The sequence below is a fragment of the Streptopelia decaocto genome (genome assembly GCF_964273445.1).
Source record: "Streptopelia decaocto genome assembly, chromosome: 6".
NCBI lineage: Eukaryota > Metazoa > Chordata > Aves > Columbiformes > Columbidae > Streptopelia > Streptopelia decaocto.
In genome coordinates this window covers 53,197,028-53,220,248 of record NC_138660.1, presented here as the reverse complement: position 1 = coordinate 53,220,248, position 23,221 = coordinate 53,197,028, and the positions used below count along the sequence as shown (strand labels likewise).

Genomic DNA, 23,221 nt, shown 5'->3' with positions numbered 1-23,221 from the left:
AAAACACTTTTGGTTTTAACTGCTTATTTTTGCAGTGGACTATAATAACAGGGTGGTGGTGGTGAGGGAGTAAAAAAGATGACAAAAATCAACATTTTTTAAGCAACAAAACAAAATACACTCAGTGGACAGGGAAAAATGCATACCCGAATCCATAGTTACAAAGTAGCGTTAGCAAAACACACACAGAGAAAGTGACAATCCAGGACAAAAACGAAGCACAACAGGGAAATCTGGAACTCAGAAAGATTTGGGAGAAGCAAAGGCAGCAAAACACAAGAGCAGAGGCAAAGGTAAAATGAGATTATGTCAAGGTCTTGCAGAGAAACACAAGCAGCTTCAATTCGAATGTAATTAAAGAAAGGATGACAGAGATTGAATTTCAAAAAGGTGATGACATGATAAGAGTAGCAAACAAAGAAAAATATATCCTAGCAACAGCATTTTGGATATAAGGGTGGAGAGATGCTGATTCATATTCATGATTCACTTCCCGCCAGCCACCATCCTCAGAGTCTTTCAGGATCTGAGAAAGCTGCTGAAGGAACAAAATATGTAGGTGATTCTTGGAAATTGTTTTTGGCTTTCTCCTGACAAATGAAACAAAGCCTGAGGGCAAATAAGTCACATGGCCAATAACCCCTCTGTCCAAATACTCCATGCTGGTTGTCCATACGCACACACTTCTCCTATAATAAATGCAACAACGTTAAGCTGCCTCTCAGTTACCAAGAGATAACAGTACACAAACACCAGCACACATATTACATCGTCTCTCATGACTGACTTGGTCACATTGAAAAACTTGCTGGCTAGATTATTAAAAAAAAAAAAAAAAGCAAGCTTTACCCTCACACAGCAGAGGGAAGAAAGCAAGCAAATGCTATATGAGGTGAATGTTTTTAAGTGTGCTAGAAAGAGTGGTTTAGTTCTGTGGAATACTAAGACATATAATGTGCAGAAATGAAATGGCTTCTACAGCATCCAACTCCATAGCATAAGTACAATTCTTAAAGAGTAAAATTAGCTAGGGCTACAATGAGAGCATAAACTAATAATACGAGAACAGTTAAGCACTCAAGAACATCAGCCAGATTTCATGCTGTGCGGTATGTTAAAAATCAACCAAAAAAATACAGTGAAGCAAAAAATCTGTTTTAACCTGATTTCATAAGGAAACCAGACTTAAACAGCAACACTTCACCTACACAGAAAGGTGCCTTACATTTCTGGAGTCCAAACTTGTCCCAACAGTGGGACAGGAATCTTAATGCTACTCATTCCCTACAAATTTTCACTAAAACAAATCAGTCTGAGGATACATAGTTCCTCATTCTTGCACCAAAGTAAAACGACACAGTGCAAACCCAAAAGAGTAAAGATGCACTATAATTATTCCAATTACAGGCAAAGGTTAAATTGGAGATTGTAGTATATTAGGCATAAGCAAATTAAACCAAAATGACAGGAAATCAAAATTTGCTAGCATTGCTACTCAGAGACATAGTTGTCTATACAAAAACAGACGAAACAAAGAGCCAGGTAAACATGACAAGTGAGCACGCAAAGGTAATCCTTCAGACTGTGGAATGGATAATGAGAATATAAAGTAAGATTATAAAAACTTGTTTCATAGCAAGAAGAATGAGCCAGACAAAATGGGTTAACCCCCAAAATGTTACTGTTAAACCATCAAATGCCTGGTCTCATGCAGCCAACCTCTTACAAATCATAGTAAGCAACATTGACAAGACCTCTGGTGATCACCTAGTCAAATACACCTACTTAACCTTTAATCAAAACACAGTGATTGTCATGTCGTTTATTTAAAATGAAATAAAAATGGAGTCTGTGAACAAGACAGCAAAAAGTAATACCTAAACCTGAACTTCTATAGAAGAATTTTTCAAAGCTCAAAGCAATTGTTGGCATAAATGACAGGAACTTCACATAATGTGGCAAGCATAGAAGAAAATTCAGTATTGTTACGAGACATTAGAGGAGACCTAAAATAAGGTAACTCCATAGAAACAGGCATAAAAGAGAGGATTTCATATGGACATAGGCACAAATGAATACTGGACAAAAAGCCACCCCTTTCAAATATGAAAGCAGCAGCAGTAACACAAGATCACGAAAGACAGAATAAAGAGAAGAAAGCACAGTAACAAGAAAAATATTTACACGGTAACAGAAAGGTCTGTTAATAATTGGAGTCTAACAAAAACGCAGACTTGAGTTCAGTTTTAGAAACATTCAAATCTTTAACATACTGTAATAATACATAAAAAAGGTATTCACAGGTAAAGAAGGAAGGAGAGAGATTAAATCAGTCCAAATTAAAAGCCAATGACACATTGATAAATGAAGGCAACATTTGTAAAACAAAGAAACAAAAAAATTGACCCACTGAGTCCTCACCTGGAACATTAGAAATTAAGTTTAACTGGTGAATAAAATAACAAATATTCTTCCTGTCACAGTATTAAGGGATCTTTTGAAATTAAAACATATTGGAGGGGAATGAATGGATGAAAGATTCTTAGAAAAAAGATGTTTTAACATTTGATTGCAGCCTTCTTGCACACCTCAAGGAATGTTAAGGTCTGAAACTTGGCAGGGAGGGACCTTGCCTATCAACAGCACACCAGTAAGGGTATAAGCCATAGACCATTAATATTCTCCTCCTCGGTTCTTCCTCTGCCACGTGCGCCCTTCTATTCTGAAGCACTTTGTTCTCCCCTTAACGTATTGTGCTATGGACATTAATTGCACTGGACAGGATCCACTGAATGGGTCCACCTAATTCTGCTGTGCTAGGAAAAACTGGCAAACTGGCAGAACCCATCAAGCTCTGCCAGCTGATGGCCTAGAGCAATGAAAAGACACAATCTGGAGCAGCGTCTCTCACAAACAGGGCAGTAATTCAGGACTGACTACCTGTCCTGGACTTAGCCAGCATCAAACACTCTATCCTCTTCTGGTTTCCCCCTTACTGCTTGCTTTTCAACAATCCTATCCTGAACAGCTGAACTACAGCCTTCGATCACGAGAATGGGTGTTTGACAGATAAGGAACATAAACACATCAAATATTCCTTTGCAGAAAGAGCATTTCTGGCTTATTTCCTGGGTTTATTTTTCAAAAAGTTTTAAGCTTGTTCTGATTTTATGTAGCTTGGTCAATATACTTCTAAACTTTGCCCTGAGTTTCTCAGTCTCTTGTAATTAAACCAGTTTATTCAGAACCCCAAGTTATTTTATTGTCTTGTACAGACACTGAGTAACCTTACACACATAACAGCATGAGCTATTGACAGCTATGTCTATCAGCACAATGAGCTTCATAAAACAATGTCATCCAACTCATTGAGGAGGCCACCAAGATGATCAGAGGGCTGGAACACCTCTCCTGTGAGGACAGGCTGAGAGAGCTCGGGTTGTTCAGCCTAGAGAAGAGAAGGCTCTGGAGAGACCTTATTGCAGCCTCTCAGTGCTTACAAGGGGTCTGTAAGAAGGATGAGGACAGACTTTTTAGCAGGACACGGGGTGATGGTTTTAAACTACAAGAGGGGAGATTCAGGCAACACATGAGGAGGAAATTTATTACAATGAGGGTGGTGAAACACTGGCCCAGTTGCCCAGAGAGGTGGTCAATGCCCCATCCATGGAAACATTCAAGGCCCAGCTGGACGGGGCTCTGAGCAACCTGATCTTGTTGAAGATGTCCTTGCTCATTGCAGGGGGTTGGACTGGATAAGCTTTGAAGGTCCCATCCAACCCAAAATATTCTATGGTTAATCCAAGGCTATCAGACTTTTTAATAAAAAAATTTATTTTTAATAAAAATACATGGCAAGGGGCAGGGGGGGAGAACTCTGATACATGTGTTTTACTGACTTTAGATGATGAAATAGCAAGTGGTGATGAAAAACAGGAAGAAATAGCCAGCATCCATTTTTTGTTCTGGTTTTGAAAAAAATCAAGAGGATGTATCCAAACCACAGCACAGTGTTACTGGAATAGAAATTTCACCATCCACAACAACAACACAGAGATACAGCATACTATTTGTAATATTCTTCAGACCAAACATTTTAAATTAAAGATCCAGGGACTTATAAGAGTCTAAGTAAGTCTCTTCACAAAATTAGTGGTTCAATTTTCTGGACCATTCTTGCAAATATTTGGAAATACCTAGAAAACAAGATTCTAGTGGATTCTAACTATTGTATAAATAACTAAGAAAGATAAAGGCAGGGGTCAAAGAGCTTTTGATTATTGACCTCTACATCAATTGAAACTAAAATAATATAATGCTTAGCTCAGTGTCTACCACAGACTTAAAAATAAACACATGGTAAATACCTTGATTTCAAAGATTATTATTACTGTCAAGCAAAATATGTCTTCTTGAAATAATTACAGATTAGTTAACAGAACAGAAATTACCGTGCTTAAATTCTTCCAGCGTATTTTGCAAAATATCACATGACATTTTAATTATTTGTTTTAAAATATCAACTAACTAACAGAAAACTCGGTTGATAGATTAAAATAAAATCTTTTGAGATCCATATTCCTATTTAACAGAAAACAATAATGAACATGATTCCTAGTGCAACCCCCTACAGACCAGCAATGATCGGGTAAGCATAATGAGACACACAAGTTACAGCTTAGGCAAATGACCTGCATCATGTTTAAATACAGTCACAGTCCAACAAAATGTATTTAAACACAATTAAATATTTTAAATACGTATCACCTTCTATTGTGATTTTTTCCTCCATTTAATATTAATTTTTATTGTGTTTAATAATTGCTTTTTTTTAAGAGAGGAGCTGCATTAATGGTGCTAAAACTGACAGGATTGCTTTTTGAACTTTTACCCTCTCTGCAACCAAGACTGCACCACCCATAATTAGAAGTTGTACTTTATGTACGTCTAAATACTGTGTTTTATTACATGTATTCAATAATGTTTCTGCATGGAATGCATTTGGACATAAACACAATTATTTAGGAAAATGGCAAAAAGTTGCAGCTGCAAGACAAGACAGTCTTAGCAACAGGCAATTCAGAAGAATTATTAAATCACAATGTGTAATTATCTAACATAAGTGCAATACAAGATTAAAGAGGGATAACGAAATCCTTGTGTGTATAAAAATGCAGTGTATGCAGAAGCCATCTTGCTTCTGTACACAACCTAGAGATACAGCATTCAATGCAGAACACCAGAAAGACTGCAGGCAGCAAGCGTGGGTTGGCTGAAGCATCAGTACCTTTGTTGTTGTTACAGATGTATCAGGTATCTCGACAACATGCAGACTTGAAATTTCTTACACTGAAAACTTCTAAAATCTTCCTGGCAAGCAAAAAAAGTTAATTTATGTCTAATTTAGCACACAAGACCACATGGATTTTTTTACCTTATCTGTGTAGCTACAGACATTATTTGATATTTGTCTGTTTTTCTGAAAAGAATGGTTACTAGCTGTACTCCTTCCAGAGTTTAAAGACAAAAACAAACAAACAACCACACCAGGCTTGCATAAAATACAACTTCTAATTATGGATGGTGACTTCCCACTTACAGGGAGGATAAAACCTTGAAAAGCAGTGCTGTCAGCTCTAGCACCATAAATGCAGCTTATCTCTCCAAGTACTTTGAGAAATACACTTCGGAATGAACGGAAGGATCCAACATGACCAGTGACAAAAGTAAAACTTCACCCTACTCAGATTAAATCTTTAGTTCCTGCTGTTCTATAAACTGTAATTTGACACTTTCACAAAACATTTATCAGTTTGATGAACAATGATCTTGACTTGAAAAAGATAAAATGTGCTGGTAAGTTTGAGAATGCAAGGAAACAGGTTTTAAAGACTGTTGTCTTTACATAAAGACTGTCTTTACATAAAAATGTAAAGTAGCAGATAATTTAGTTCAAGAAGAGTTTATAGCAAAATTATGCTTTGGAGATAAATATCTTAACACTTACAGCAATATTCACAAAGAGTAACTGTAGTTTAGGAAAGCTAATCTCCCTACACTTCCTTTATAGTTGATAGGAAGTGATAAGCATATTTAGAGTTTTAAGGCACTTAAATGCAAGTTTCCTGCTTTGAATGAACATCTTCTTTCCAAATGGCATCAAGAGCCTCTACTGGCTAACCCTTCACAAGACTACTCTACTTCAAGTACATAGAAAAGACTGTAACTGGCCTCAAAAAGAAAAGCACCTACTTTTCTCAACAAGATCTTTGTTCAGCTAATTCATTTTACAGAAGCTCTCCACTTCCTGTATCTGTTATTGCCTCAGCAGCAGCCAAAGTACTCCAGATGGCCCATTGCTCGATCTAGCTGAACAATGACTTTGCCAATACATCAAGCAAATCTGCCTTCAAAGTCTTGATGTTTTCTTAAGATCTGTTCATGGTTTCAAAAAAAATATATATTATGAAACAAACGCATGCATTTTAAATTGAGGAAGGGTCACAACATCTGAAACTTGTGGACAGATGCCACAGTGACACCTTGCAAAATATATTAGTGCTGCCAATTTTGCAACAGAACATACTGGCTAGAAATCAACTGCTCATACTCCTCTACTCTTATCCAAGACCAGATTTTCTCACAAAAGTATGTTAAAAAGTAATAAATACAGTTCACTGGGCTACAAATAACTGCATCACTGCCTCCAAATCACTCTGGAGACTTGGAAATTTATCACCACCACCGTGGTGGAACATCTTAGAGCATCACAACACTGGGAAGAACAAATTCCTTACCATGAACTAAGTTATATGCTACACAAACTGATGAATGTTATTCACATCATAAAAACGTTTAAGGCTTACTCAGTATATTAAGATAACATTATAGTGCCCACAACCACACAGAGTAAAACACTTCTGTGATGTTCTTAACTTTTTCCTAATTTACTATCTTACATGGAAATGAGTAGCCCCATAAAAGGCTTCCCAAAGAAAACAGGTGTATGAAATTTTAATCCATACAATCTGATGAAACATGCACTACATCAAGTGTTATAATCGGACTTAGGTCCTTCTGTTTCTCCTAAAAATTTCAGCAGTGCTCCCAGGTGAGCACCTGCTGCTGTCATTTGGAGGCCCCTTCTGAAGCTGTTACAAGTGGCATCAATGTAAGTTTTACTCCAAATTTATAACTGGCAAGTCAAAATATTTGTGAATATCAGCTAAAGGTGTTACAATGAAAACCATTCCCCACTACAAATAAAACTGCATGTCCCCTATCCAAGATGGTACAGGAGGAGTTGTTTGGTTTTTTTTTTTTGTATCACAGACAGTCCATAGCATATACCTTAGAAGAATATAGCATCTCTCTCTTCCTTTTGACAGAATTCAAGATCACCAGTTAAACCAAAGAACTAATGGTACACAGTAAGCAATCTTACTCTTACCAGCACTACTGGTATTGGTGATTCCTGTAATGATCACAACCTTAAGAATGGAAGACCATGCCACAACCAGTGACAAATAAATGAATTTTTAGGATGTACTAGAAAAGTAAACCTATCACAAACCACTTACAATCTATGCACATTTATCTTTAAGCAAAAATAAAGTATATGAGCAAAAAGCAGGCTTCCAGCAGTAACTGACTACTGTAAACAAATGGAACATTTCACTTAATGTATGAGAGCAATTACATACAACTCAGATTCTGCTTTTGAGAACGCACAGAAGAAAGCACATCCTTAAACTCCAGTAACTAGCTCTTTCCTTTCGGTTCGTCTTCCAGTTCAATGACCATGAGGGGTTGAAAGACAACTATTTGGGAAAATAAGCCAGAAAAATAAACCCACTCTCCATTTCTATAGCCAGTTTCACTGTCTATCTTAAGGTGCTAAAACTGAGAAACTCTGTGTTTTCTTCAATGTAACCATGACATTTGTCAATATCTTCCATTCAGAGCAAAACTCAGCGATTTCACAGTTGTGAGTTTTAATCACAGCTGCATATCGTACTACTATCACTTCAAGTACCAAAAAAACTGAATACAATACATATGAACATTTCTGATTAACGTGATCTGCCTGCTATCTTGCTGTGACACCAGCAAGGACAGAACCGAATTCTCTTAGGACATTTTCATGTCTTGACTGTGAAGACATCTCAGTCTCATTTGCTATACATCTTCCACATTTTGCAACAAATCAAGGAGGAATCCTCAGTTAACAGCCTTCACTATATGTCATCTTATTCATTCCTCAAAACACAGAGCACAGTTCTTCCTGTACACTACATAAAGCAGTGCAACAACGATGAAATCCAGAGTACAATATAACTGATTTTTCTCATCTTCTTCACTACCTTGCCAATGAGTTTTCCCACCACATTAACACACCATCACATGGAGCTTTTACCTAAAATGCCTTTCCTGGCTTACACTCCAGTCTTTCTAGTTCAAAACCCCATGTGCTCTCCCCCCATTGTAACTCAAATTAACTCTGTACATTCAGTCAGACATTTCTTCCATTATTTCTATCCCCAATAATAGCAACATAAAATGCAAAAGAATCTCATAATACACTAACACAGAATATTTAAGATATCCAAACTTTTTTTTAACCACGTGTATGATATGATTGTGCATCATTTTTGTAGCCAGCAGGTCTCACTGAGCAGGTCTAAACAGACAAAATTGTAAGTTGTTATCCATATTCAATAGGCACTGTTTTTAAACTGGATAACACACATAGGCCAATACATTATGATATTGCTAAGCTACCAAGTATAGAAGCTCTTTTTCACTTTGTGTTTTGGTAATAACCTTAAGCTTCCCGCAAAGCAGAAAAAAAAAAAAAAAAAAAAAAAAAATCAGTCCCTCATAATAATATTTAATCCAAAATGCAACAATAAAAACCTAGCTTTGTCACAACATTCAAGAATCAAATGCAAAGACACAAACACATGTATCCTCATAAGGTTTCCTTCTTACATTTCCCATAGTACATCCCTTAGCATTAGGTACCAAATCATTACTGTGACATTCTACAACATTATACAATTATACTTTTCCTTCAAGTGATAAAAATGGAAGAATCCTCATAAATACAGCTAATAAGGTAAACTAACTACAGACTCAAAAGTTCCAGAGAACAGATTACTATGCACATGCTCACAGCTAACCATCATCATTAAGACCACAGTTCCACTGCTAAGGTTGCATTTCTATTAAGGGAGTGGTCCTGCTTGTCCACAGTAACTGCTGCTTTCCAGATGAACCTCAAAGACGAGCAGGAGATAGAGAGCAAACAGATGACCCAGCCGAAAAAAAAAAACTTTATGTTCTAACTAACCATCAGCCTATCTAACTGATCTCACACTTCTACTGCACCAACACAAGGAAAGGAACAAGAGCTCATGCTGGAACAAACCCTTTTGGCCACTGCACATATTTGGATCTTTTTAAAATATGGCATGTGTAATGCAGGGATTCCAGGAAACTGTAAACAGTTAATGGTGACCTGTAACAAATAAACCAGAAATAACGGACATATGGACAATTATGACAGAGCAGGAAAGTGTAGATACGGCTGTTCCAGTAAGAGATCCTCACTTTCAAATCTCTTGGTACATTCTGAGCACGCGTAATAAGAATTGAACTCAGTATCGTGGTCTACTTTCATTTCCAGTTCTGGAAAAGTCTCCCCAAAGGCTTTCTTGTAGACACAGCAGAGGAAAAAAGAGACCTTTGCATGAATAAATCAGTTAAAATACAGAAAGCATATGACAGACATAGCTAGTGTTGGCACAAGGAGGGATAAAAATCCAAATGTTACTAGCTACACAGAAACTAGATCAGATTTAGAACACAACTTTACCGAAAATAGTTAGGGATTGAAAGAATATTCAAGCTACGTATTATATATGCAAGTCCTGTTCTCACTCTTCTGTAAGCATTCATGCTTACCACTGGAGGAAGAATATTGGATTATGTTTTGTCTGATTTCATTACAGATTAAGATTTTACCTAAAACTTGTCAGCCACTTCACCAAAACCATTTTCATTTGAAAGTCTCATTTGGTATTCATGATAGCGTCAATATCACAGAGAGTCTTAATAGATATTCTCTAAAGGAACTTGCTGCAGCAGCTTAAAAAGTCATTCATTACGCTATCCACCTCATCCCTGTCAGAAGTTACTACACTTACTGGCACCAATAGCACAATAAACTCTTTTCTTTCTACTTTCTACCCATTCAGTTATCATCAAGCCATTACACACACACTCATACACAAGAGAAAAAAAAAAAGTGTCTGAAGGTTTGCCATTTCTTGTATTTTTTATAAGAATCCTCACGCTGAAGTTACAGTATTTGTGGCACTGCTAAAAATACACACAGTCAGTGTGACAAACAACAATCAAATACAGGTTGAGCTTTACCAATCCGTTTTCAGCAGTTAATATTCAGGGTGACAATTATCATGCTCTTCAATAGAATGTCTTCTTCAAAAGCTTCAGAAGCTTAATTACTGCTTGTGTCAGTATTTGAGTTATCTTCTTTTTTTTTAATTGAAACAACAGTTTGACCCATATGATTTCCAGTTTTCAAATCTTTTCTCAAAGGTGAGACTATAGTTCCCATTGTTATCATTTTGATAACATGGCATTCAAACTGCTGGTATTTACACAACTCTCTTGTCTAAATTATTTTAAAATAATTTTGTGGATAGGGAACTGGATGAAGGTTGTACCCAGAGTGTGGTGGTAAATGGCTCCTCTTCAAGCTGGCAGCCTGCCATGAGTGGGGTTCCCCAGGGATTGATATGGGGCTCAACACATTTTAACATCTTCATAAGTGATCTGGATGATGGAATGAAGCGTACCCTGGTGAAATTTGCTGATGATACCAAACTGAGTGGGGAAGTGAACACTTCAGAAAGGACAGCCATCCTGCAGGATGACATGAATAGACTGGAAAAGTGGGCTAACAAGAACTTTATGAAGTGCAACAAGGACAAGGTGTAAGGTCTTGGCACCTCAGAAAACATAATCCAGGAAAGCAGCACAGGCTAGGACCTACCCAGCTGGGGAGCAGCTCTGTGGAAAGGGACCTGGGGGTCCTGATGGACAACAAGCTCAATGTGAGTGACCAGTGTGCTGCTGCAGCAAAGAAAGCCAAAGGCATGCTGGGCAGCATTAGCAAGAGCATCACCAGCAGAGATAAAGACGTCATCAACCCACTCAGCACTTGTAAGGCCACATGTGGAATACTGTGTTCAATTTTGGTCTCCACTACATGAAAACAATGTGGACAGGCTGGAGAGGGTCCAGAGGAGGGCCACAAAGATGATCAAAGGACTGAGAAGTTGCTGTATGGGGAAACTCTGAGAGAACTGGGCTTGTTCAGCCTTGAGAAAAGAAGGTCTAGGGGAGCCCTTATCACAGTGTTCCAGTATTTAAAGGGTGGCTACAAGGAAGACGGAGATTCCCTTTTTACAAGGAGTCACATGGAGAAGACACGGGGCAATGGGTACAAGTCACTCCTGGGGAGATTCCGATTGGACACAAGAGGAAAATTTTTCACAATGGGAACAGTCAGCCATTGGAATAATCTCCCCAGGGAAGCAGTGGATTCTCCAACATTGGACACCTTCAAGATTCAGCTAGACAGGGTGTTGGGCTATCTTGTCTAGACCATGCTTTTACCAGGAAAGGTTGGACCAGATGATCCTTGTGACCGCTTCTAACCCAGTATTCTATTATATTCTTCATGCAAGAAACTAAAAGTCTTCTTTAATAATCATTATCGGTGTCTGTTTCATTTTTTTGTGAAGGCAGCACTACTGAAAGAATCATACAATTTGTCACATCTGTGATCTAGCCACAAAAATTATGGATAAAATAATTTACATAAGTCAAATAAAATGGAGTACAGCCAGTGAACATGTTGAATACATCTGCTTCATAGCTGGCTCTGCAATTCTTCCAATAAAGCATGCCTATAGGATAAGAATTTCTTCTACTATGTAATTGAACTGTATGACATCTCAAAATGGCAAGAGGCTTGTTCAGGTACAGTTACACTGACAGAAGTTATCTTAGCAATATTACTTATTTCAAAGGCAGAACATGTACGAAGTATACTGCTAAAGACACATTTTTGTTGATAGAAGCTGCATCTAACCCTAGGAAAACTTGTTCTCAGTCAAGTTTCCTGTTGTAGAGCAGGCTCATGTTCAAAAGCCACAGAGACTATATGTGCTGGGAAGAGCAGAAACTGCATATTTTGCTGCAGAATCACTTGTAGAACAGCGATCCTGTTAAATCTAGAAATCCTGAATATAAGGAAACTAACCTGAAATAAATACAGTGTAGTGTTCTATTCTTCAGAAAGATAACTCAAACTCATATATATGAAAAGATATCTGATTTAACAAACACTAGCACAAACTCCAGTGTTAACAAATGCAGGAGCCAAAAGCCACCACACAAGAACCAACCATACCTTCACATACACACCCTAGAATAACATTTTAACAAGGCTGTCATGTCACTTCTGCTGCAACTCGGAGTAAATTAATTATGTGTTTGTTGTAAGACTTCGAGGAACTTTGAAAAAAGATACAGACAAATCATACAGAGTCCAGTGATAGTTAAGGACACCAAAAGTCTTGAGAAAACATGATCTGTGAAGAAGAGGCCTGTTTGCACAGTTTAGTAAGGAGAAGTCTGAAATAAAAGGAGATAGAGGAGCAGTCTTCATTTATGCAAACAGTTGGTACAAAGACTACAGAAATCATAATTTTGCATGAGTAATAATTGTTGGACAAGAACTAACTGGCTTGACTAGCACCAAAACAGAGACTTAAGTTAAATATTAAGAAAAGCCTCCTAACTATAATGATAGCAATGTACTAGCTATAAATAGACCAGTAAAAGGGTGTGGTATTCCCCTCTTTTGAGTTTTTTAAGAACAGATCAGACAAATGTCTGTCAGCCATGATTTCAGTGTATTTGCTCCTGCCTCAGAGTAGAGACTGACCTAATTAAGTCCCTTCCCTTCTTACATATCTATCATTTCTTCATTTATCCAAATGAGAACTGTGTTATACCTGAACTTCAAAACTACAGTCTTTGCAATATAAACATCTGAAACACTTGAATTTTATTACATTGCTGTTGTCAGACTGTTAGCATACTTAGCACAAAACATCTCAGGAACACAAAAGCAGCATCTTTTCCTACTGCAGATAATCCCCAGAACTTGATAAAATATTGAATTGAAATACAGAAAGAGAACCGACTGAGGAAAAAACAGTGAAGACTCAAAGAAGAAAAATGGCTGAAAACAAAACTACAGCAAATAAAAACACCTTTTGCCTAAATAAAATTATTTTCCTCTCATGTGAAAAACTAAGTTACAGTTTGCTGGTATAATTTCAAAAATAAGTAATAATTCGAGATATAGAAGTAAACATAAGTAAGAGACTTTGCAAATGGACAGGAAAACGTCACGTCTCTACAGGCTTCCCTCGACTACCAATTCTCCACTCTGTTTTTCAAGCACACTGCAGATACCGCTGCTTTGGCCCTGCTCAAGTCCAACTTCAGATGACCTCATGAAGCTGGGCTCTAAACTATGCCATATGTGCATCTGTGGGTCAAGTGTCTCTAGAGTAGTGGTTCCCCCAGAGGGAAGTCAGTGCAATATCCTAACAGAACTCCATCTTTCCTTCACTTATTGCCACCAAACCCTCTGTACCTTCTCAAAAAACACATTTAAGGTGAATATACTAAAAAAAAAAAAAAATCAAAAAAATCAAAAAACTGCAAACAAGCATGTCTAGTCTAATAAATTAGGTTAACATACAGCCATAAGCTGCATTTGTTATTATTACTGTATTAGTAAACCAAGACCTCATGCTAAGATCCAGAAGTGAGAATCACGACTAACACACCACATTCTGAACACGTTCTCACTAACCAATTGTATGTTTACAACGTTATTTTGAAAGAAATGTGCAATTATAGCATACATGATCTATTTTGACCTATCCCTTAGCACTACATATACCAGAATATTAAAATAACAATTGCTGTATTGATTAATTTAAAAAAAAAAAAAAAAATTCTCTCCTACAGAAAAATTAGTGTGCTTAATAGAACTTTTTTTTTTTTTTTAATTTAATACCATGTCAGTTCTACTTCAGGATTTTTAAAGCCTAAACCTAGGTAGAGTCACTAGTCAATATAACTATTTACATGAGTTTGTCCTATATATGAAAATAAGCTCTGCAAAAGTAACAACATGTACTTAATTATATTGATCAGTCATATTTTCATCATTCATTTATTTTTCTCCAAATAGTAGTCTAAACGGAGGATAATCTTAACAGCAGAGATCTAAATGAGAATTATTAGAAAATACGTTAATTACTCCAGACCAGATTTGTACCTCTCAATAGATCAGAACACCTTTGGCTGTGTCTGCTAGGAGAGAAGGAATCAATGAAGGAAATCATTCTATTATCATTCTCAGATTGCATTTTATAAGGAAACATTAATTTCAGTTCAGAGAATGCTCAGTTTGAGAACCACTGAACAATGTCACAAACATAAATCAGCTGTTATTCATTACTTTTGACTTAGTTTGCTGATGTAAAAAGTCAGCCTGCATTAAAAGTAATACAGATAAAAGACAAAAACTTTAAACTTAAGACTGCTAATATGCAGAGCTTTTTTCAAGAACTTCTGCATAAATACTTGTTAATGATACGGTTTTAAAAAACAATAATTCTGACGAGTACCAAAATATTAACTCTGTATTTTAGGCAACTGTAAGAAAAAAATGTAAAGTAAAAACTATAAATGTGAATTTAGAGCATGACCAACTTTCTTGTTTTCTCTAGAAGAAAACTTCATTATAAAACACTAGGTCTTCTGCATTTAGCCTCAACTGGCTGTAAATTCCACAGCCTGCTCATCGACTGACTTTCCTAAGAACTGCAGCAAAGAACGACTGATGAGTCTATGACTAAATTTGAAAGGTTATTTATTTTTACCATAAATTATCTAGAGTTTTATCAACATAAACAAACAAAACCCTACCATGATATTAAACAACAAGATAATGCTCTTGTTACACTCTGTTAATAAATTCTACTTCTCACAGACACCTGCCTACTCACATACACTATAAAAGCTCTGAAGATGACCAACCACCACAGCTACCTTAGAAAAAGTGTCATCTGACAGTTTAGAAATCTCAGCAAGCCAAGACAAGCAATTGAGAAATATCTGTTTTCTTCACCGTAGTCTTCCGTTAATGTCAGGTAAACCACTGACACTGAGTACATCAAGACAAACTGTACACAGATTCTTCTCCAGCAACGAGCCAGTTTGACAAACGTTACTTTGCTATTCTGCTTTACAATAAAACCTTGAAAAAAAAATCTAATTAATTGTATAGAGCCTCGTTATCTGAATCAGTGTTTGGGTTCAATACATTTCAGTGGCAACCATGATGGAAGACAAAACGTAAAGAACACAGGAATTATAGCAAGTTCTCATTTTTTACTATGTTTCTGATGAAAGCAGCTATTTACAGAGCCGCAGTACGCAAAGGCATACATGAAAGTAAAATTTCCTCATGCAGTATTTCTGTTATTTTCAAATGACAGTGAAAGGTTTAGTCATAGGGTACAGGGAAAATAAAAACCCCAACACAAGAAAATTCTTCTAAGGTTTTTCAGTGTAGCATAAGTACTAACTCATTGCTGCCCGTTCCCTTAAAGCTATCCATAAGGGAACTCCATAGGAAAGAACACTTTCTAGGGTATTCTGCTAATAAGTGCTACGTCACGAGAGAATCCAAGACGTTGTGCAAGACAAGCATGTAGACATTCATTCTGCAGATACTATGTCTTTGCAATATACATAGCAACACATTTCTGAAGGCCTCTTACATTCTGCAACGTGCTGCATTGTTTAAAGAACATAAATGTTGTAGCTGAGAAACATTTTCTGCATGGATTAGAAATCTCCTTTATTTGATAGCAGGCTTCTATTATCTTTTACCACCCTCTCGGAGGACATTTCATGATACAATACCACTTAGAAGTGTTCAGCTTATTTAATGCTTTGATCTTCGGTAATTCCACAGCCAAAAACTCAAACCAGATTTATGAAGCAAGAGAGGAAGCCAGAAAAACCAAACTCGTGGGTTGCTGCAATGCACCTCAAAAGCAATAAGGGGAAAAATAATCTAACATTCACTTTTTCCCCCCCTCGACAAAAATATCTCGCAGCATCTGACCCACATACCCAATTCACGGCACTGCCATCACTGCAGAGCAATTTAGAGACGAGGGACTACAGCATCAGTACTGCAATCACAGGAAGCTTTACAGTGACATATAAATATTTGTAAAGCTCGTAAAAACCTTAAGATTCTGCAGCTGTAACGCAAATACGACGACGTGTGTCTCCCCCTCCCAACACCTCAAACACCGATCCCGCCGCGCAGCTCCATCCGCACGGGCCCGGTGCCCCGGCGGCTCCCAGCAGCGCGGGTCGCGCTCCCCCAGCCCGGGCAACCCCCGGATGCCGAAGCTGCCCCAAGCGCCCCCCATACCGACGGCGCCCTCCAAGGCGCACTGACAAACCCACTCCCCCCCCAACACACGCGCGCATCCGGGCCGCCCAGCGCCGCCCCCCGCCCGGCTTCCCCAGAGCCCCCCGCCCGCGCAGACCTGTATCACAGCGGAGGCCGGGCGGCCGCGACGGACCCCCCGCGCTGCCCGGCGGCGGCGGGCGCAGGCCCGGCTGGGCAGGCGGCGCGGAGGGAGCGGCCAGGATTCCGGAGAGGAGCCCACCCCCCCGGAGGAGGGGGCGAAGGGGCCCGGGCCTGCCCGCGCCGGGACACGGCGGGGAGGGTGACAGGAGGCACCGAGGCCGGCGCGGAGGGAGCCGCGCGCCGGGGCGGGCCCGTGAGGAGGGGAGCGGGGAAGGTGCCTCCGGAGCGCTGGCGCCGCGGCGGGGCCGGACCGGGCCGGGGCTGCGGGTCCCGTCAGGCGTGAGGCGCCGGCGGCCGCCGCTTCTGCTGCCAACCGAAAGCTCCGCCTCCCCCTCCGCCGAAACTCGTGACGTCGCCCGCGCCGCCGGCGGCGGCGGGAGAGGGAGCGCGAAACGTCACCGCGGCCCGACGTCACGGCGCGCGGGCGGTGCGAGAACAACAGCCCGCCTCTGCGCACGCGCAAAAGCAGGACGGGGAAAGTGGTCTGCGGGGCGCGTGCGCAGGGCGCCCCCAGCGCGCCTGGTGTGTGGGGCCGGGAACCGGCGCTGCGAGACCCGGCGGCGGGAAACGCGCCCTCCGTTAGGCGGCCCGGCTGGCGCGAGGAGACCTGGGACGGGGGCCGGCCCCGTCTTCCCCGCTGTAGCTGCGGAAAAGCGCTGCGGTACCGGGGGACGCAGGCGGAGCCACGGTAGCTGCCCGCGCTCGGGACCTGCGCAGCACCGTCGCGGGCAAACGGCCCAGCGCCGCGTTCCGCCCGGGAATCCTGTTGAAGTTCCGTGCTGTGCGCCATCGCAGCGGGGAGCGGCCGCTATTTTTTGTCAGGCGATTTCAGTTGCGGCCCAGCCCATTGCTTTTCTGCGTTTGTGTGATCTCTCGTTACTCGAGGGCAGGATGGGAACGTTCAGCTCGCTGCAATCACGTCTCCTCCGCTGACTACTTCAAAAAGCCCCTTGCCCTGCCCAGCCCAGAGCGACAGTCCTGCAGCACGACAAGCCACCTTGTCCCCACAATGAGCTGGCGGCGCACACGTTTTGGAACACTTCAAAATGGCACTCTGCTGACTTCAGGTTGCACACTTCTCCCAGCCCAGGCTGACCATTCTCTGCAGGCCCACCTTCAATCAGCAAAGCAGCACCCCCCAGTATGTAACAGGACAGCTGATACCGCTGCCCTCAAAGTCTAAGTAGCAGATGATTGTAAATACTACCATGGCAATCTGCTTCGTACAGATTTTAAAATAAGTTTACAGGCAGGAACCGTGGTGTACAAGATTCACAAATGACCTGTGTGTGTTTAGCAAAGCCCCTCCTGTGACATGCTGACAGGTGACACATGTTCAGAGTCGTACCGAGGGAGCAGTGATGTGTGCCACTGCACCAGACTCCACGGCACGGTAATCCCAACTGAGCTGCGGCTCACCTGCTGTTTTCTGGCCCTGTGGTCAGAGGCATTTAATCTTTAAGACAATCAGAGGTTTGTAAAGCCTGGACAAGCCCTCAAAATCTATCCAAAGTAAGGGTTGGGGGTTTATTTTGGCCACTCTAAACAAACCTTGGGAAAACCTACCCGAACAGAAGTTGAAGACTTCTATCGTTATTATATGCATATATAATTACGCTGGTAAGCTCTTTCAAACAGACAAGTCTTCAGTGGGACAAAACCCTGATCTGCGTACCTGGGCAAGTAAACTTCCACTGGGAACCACATATGAAACTAAAAATTTGCACATCAAGGCCCACAACCTGAGCACTTTGAGATCATCCACTGAAATACCCTGCAGAACATACGTCATATTTTTTTAAAAATTGATGGAATAGGACTGTGCTAAAGGAAGACCAACTGACGAAGCATATGCAAGAATGCTACAAGGCTCTGAATCATAATGATTAATAACAACTCCAGAGCCGACATGAAGGAGATGTAGTTGTCCCTCAAAGCTGAGACTCTTTGTTCCACAGTTGGCAAAATTGTCAGCCGTGTTCGTTCGTGAGACACTTGTCATGGAAAAGTCTATAACTAGAAAGTTTAAAAGGTGACCTTTTCTGCTAAATGATAGTGAGCCAAGAAAAATGCTGACATTGTGTGATGCTCCTGCACCATCAAGCAAGATCAATGAGCCACAGCTGCTTACACAGCTTTGAAAACACATCCAGTGTTTCCCTTGCCTTAATGTTCCAGTTCATGGCCATTTGTCAGTTTTAGCATCCTGCAAATGGATTTCACTGATGGCAGAAGGGGTAGTGAACAGCAGGTTTTGAAGCTAGAGTTCCCTCACTACAGAAGCTAGAAGGGTTGTGGAAATCATCCCACATTCCTCTGCCCATGCGGATCTTTGTATTTCTGCACAAAGCCCACACAGCACCGAGCACTCTTGCTGCACTATGAGCACCATCCCCAGTGTGCTTTGCAGAGGTCACGTACGTTCTGACAGGCATCAGCGTTACTGAGCCATAATCCCTAAAACAGAGCATCTTCAGAATCAGGAGCAGGATAAACAGCTAAATATTGACTTTGAGATAAAAAATATCAACACCAGGGACCAGCACTTAGAACGCTGGCTTACACTAAGCTCAGCCCAAACCCAGGGGCATGGTTCCAAGATGATGTATCACACTACTGAAGCAAAATAAAGCTTATAGGAAAAGTGTAATTCCCGATATAGAGGAGTATAAAAATAGATTACAGAAGTTGCAATAAAGCATATTAGTTATTTATGCATTCAGTACAAGACCTATACAGGCAATGGAACTTGGGAGGAGCAGGGGTGGAAATGACAGGGTAAGCACATCTTAGGATAGTCTACTCAAGCAATTGACTGAAATCTGGCAGTATGGCTCTCCCTGGATTCCAGAATCAATACCTCATTGCAGTAAGAGGTTCTCACCTTCTAGATGTTATTGCTTGAGGCAAACAAGTGCCTGTATTAGTTAACACTAAAGGCACAGCTTCTAAACGCTTCAAATGTGAACAAACCAGCCCCTTTTCATGGCCATGCCATCAACCTCTTTTTCCTCCCCAAGTTACTTTGCCTCCCCACCACTCTTTCCTATAGCTGGCACCATTTTACCATGCTACCATGTTTTGAACTACATCCAGAAAAGGATATAGTTAAATAAGTGATTAAATAAGTGTTTTTATCAAAAGAGGGGTTAACTGGCAAAGGAACAAGCTGCTGGAGACAGAGCAGATAAGGGCAGTCAAAATGGCTTCTTCTGGGAAGAGCAGTAGAGTACATTTTGTGACGCAAGGATGCTGTAAGATGATCAAGAGTCCTTCCTCACCAGCAGGTGGGCCAATATTCTGTTCATAAATTTAAATCCAGGTCACATGCACTGAGCAAACAGTTTTATTTCAAGCCCTTGCTACTTCTGTCTGCTATGCTCCTCTGCCTTTCCACAACAGAAGGAAAAACGTGCCTGCATCTCAGTAGTTCCAGTTCCTCCTGATACAAATGTGCCATCACTGCGAGGCTGATGTCAAAAGAGAGGAAGACCAAATAGCTGGGGGAGAACAGCCCTAAACCACTGCTGGAAGATTCACTACACCTTTCCAGCTAAAGCCCCAGACTTACAGATCTGAAGCAAAAAGTAGATTGTTCAGAGTACATAAAGCTACGGTTAGCAGTTACAGCAACCAATTCCTTTATCACCCCAAAGCAGGAAAAAAATTAAACTTCTACAGGAATATCAGAAAAGAAGCCAAACAGACTTAATTTTAAGAGATGACACCTAAGTAAGCCTTTATCTACAAACACTTTAAAACTAAGAGACTTGGGTAAAAAACAAACAAAAAAACACCCCACAACAACAACAGCAACAACAACAAACAGAAAAAAAAACCTAAAATCAACAATCCTGTTTGTAATTCTATTTCAAACAAGCTCATCTCTCTGATAAGAGACTTCATCTTCCCTCACAGCAAATGTACTTCTTACCCAGACTGGAATCTCCCATCATAACTTAGTATTTTGCATTTCAGGATGCATTCCCACTACCCAAGACATTCAAGTTCAGGTCCAGAACAAAATAATAAAGAGCAGACAGCCATTGACTTGTCTAGAATACTTGAAACAGAACAAAGTATGGGAAAAAATACAGTAGTCATTCAGGTATGGAGCTGCTTCTCTAGAAAAAAAGCACACTATAAAAGAAACTGGGCACTGGTAGGTTTGTCTGCTCCAGCCCATCATTGAACTTTATGAAGCAACTGTTAGGACTCAGCCATATTCAGGAATACAGAACACAGGCACTGTTGACCTTACTAATAAAATTATTCCCCTAATATCTACATTACTCAGCCATTTAATACAAGTCTGCTATTTGAGATGGCAAGAGTAAACTAGGAGATACTAATTAGAAGTATATGAAATTACACTACCTGGCAAATAGCATGCTTTCTTAAAGATTATACAGGATATTCTATACGATCATTCAGAAGACTAAACATAGCCATAAAAGCTTGTAAGAAGCAACTGTTGCCTTGTATTTGTTCATTTACATCTTAAGGCAGGCAATGCACCTGACTGCAGAATGACACTGCACAGTCTCTATTCCCTCTACCAAACATGATGACTGTTGACCTTTAAAGAATGAAGATTTTTTACAAAACAGATGTCATTTTACACTAAATAAAACCCCTGAATAATCAAATTTCATTTTAAACTAAATAAATACCCCAAATAACCAATATTCTGCTTAACACAAAGAGTATCTGTAAAACATCAGGCAAGTACAGTTGATAAAAATTCCTCTTCATGGAACTACACAGCTTTCATAAACATAAAGTTCTACAACATATTCAGATATAAGACCAGACAGTGGAGCAAAGTTGCAGTTGATGAGCACCTATTAATCAATCAAATGAGTATCTGCTAAGGAGTAGGCGGAATAGGTACAGGTTTAGCTAGAGGTAAATGCTAAAGCGCCTGAAAATAGATTTCTAATAGAATGGTAAATGTAACATTGTTCTAACATTCTTCTCTTTGCTTATTACAACTGTACAGTGCAGCAAACATTTAAGTTTCAGTGTTTGATCAATAAATCTCCGTGATTCCTCCTAAGGTGCCTCAGCCCTTTTCCCATGGTTGCATTCACCTCCCTTGTAAAATAAATAAATAAAATAAAATCAAGCCCTGTTCTCTGAACTTCAGATACCTAAATCTTACACAGGTCAAGGATGTTTTGTTACCACACCCATTTTTTTTAACCTCTCAATGTCCTTTGATCGAGGGCTGTTGTTAAAACAGCGTAGGAAGAGCTCTGCTACAGCTGATACTATCTGCAACGCTAACAGCAGAAAACTGAAACATTCATGCTGCCAGCTGACATAACACTGCATTTCTGCAAAATGCTGCACAGCTGTAACAGTAATTTTAATCTGCATAAAAATGGACCAAAGATGCAAAGACCAAAATAAACCCTCTGTTCTGAGAATTAAACCTCATGTTCTCCCTAGTGCAAGGAGGGAAAAAAATAAAAAGAAGGAAAAAAAAAAAAAAAGAAAAATAAAGATCATTGCAAAACTATTGCACTATTGCAGTAAAGGATTTACTATCCTAATATCTAACATAATGTGATAAACATTTTAGTATTGGGCACAGTAAGCCTCAACACATGGGGGGCATTAGTATGATTACTGGGAAAACAAATAAACAAACCAACCCTACACAAAACAGAAGACACTGGTGTTTTCCCTTCTCTTTTTGAGGATGTATTTTCTGTATTCTTACACCATACTTACCACTAGAGTATTCTGAGCATACTCTCCCACTGCACTAAGCTGCAGCACATTATGGTTCCACGTATGCTGGCTGTTTCAACTTTTTGCCAGGGGAAAAAAGCCTCTTCTGAAGAACTGGCTTAGGTCTCCTTAATACATTCATTGCTTTGCTGGAAGTTGAAGAACACAAGGTCAAATAAAAGTTCCTTGTATTCTCTGTAAGTGGAAAGGTTTGTTATAATTCTGACTTGTGGAGACGTTTATTAATTGCAGACTGAACACATCTCCCACACAGGAGAATGCTCACCTTTCTAATGTTCCATTTCAATGAGATGAGTGAGGCATTTCACCATCATTATGCATAAACTTCCCCTCTTTAGGAATATTCAGACTCCAGCAAAGAGGAAATAGTAACAGCATAAAATAGCAACAGTATAAAATAATTATTACCAAGTTTATGCTGTAGAGAACAGCTCAGGGATATCACAAAAGTAACTTAGTTTTATCAAATTACTTCCATTTCGCATCAGATCTACAGTCCATACATTTCATAGAAGCTCACAGTCAAACATGAAAATAAAGTAAATTCCACAAGTCTCAAGCCTGTTCATGTTTAACTTTCTTCCACAGAAAGATGTTAAGAATGTAGAAATAACCTCTTAACAAACTAAGTAATTTCACTTAAATGCAATGGGCTAGGCTTCTAGA

At 39.8% G+C, this 23,221-nt stretch overlaps 1 protein-coding gene across 1 annotated transcript in view; it reads right to left on the bottom strand.

Annotated features, from left to right (window-relative positions):
* Positions 1 to 17,154, bottom strand: part of MAP3K2 (mitogen-activated protein kinase kinase kinase 2) — a 51,603-nt gene extending 34,449 nt beyond the window's left edge. Inside the window, exon 1 of the mRNA XM_082054948.1 lies at positions 16,752 to 17,154. The gene's annotated coding sequence lies outside the window, so the exon portion shown is untranslated. The remainder of the gene's footprint in view (positions 1 to 16,751) is intronic.
* Positions 17,155 to 23,221: the final 6,067 nt, after the last annotated feature.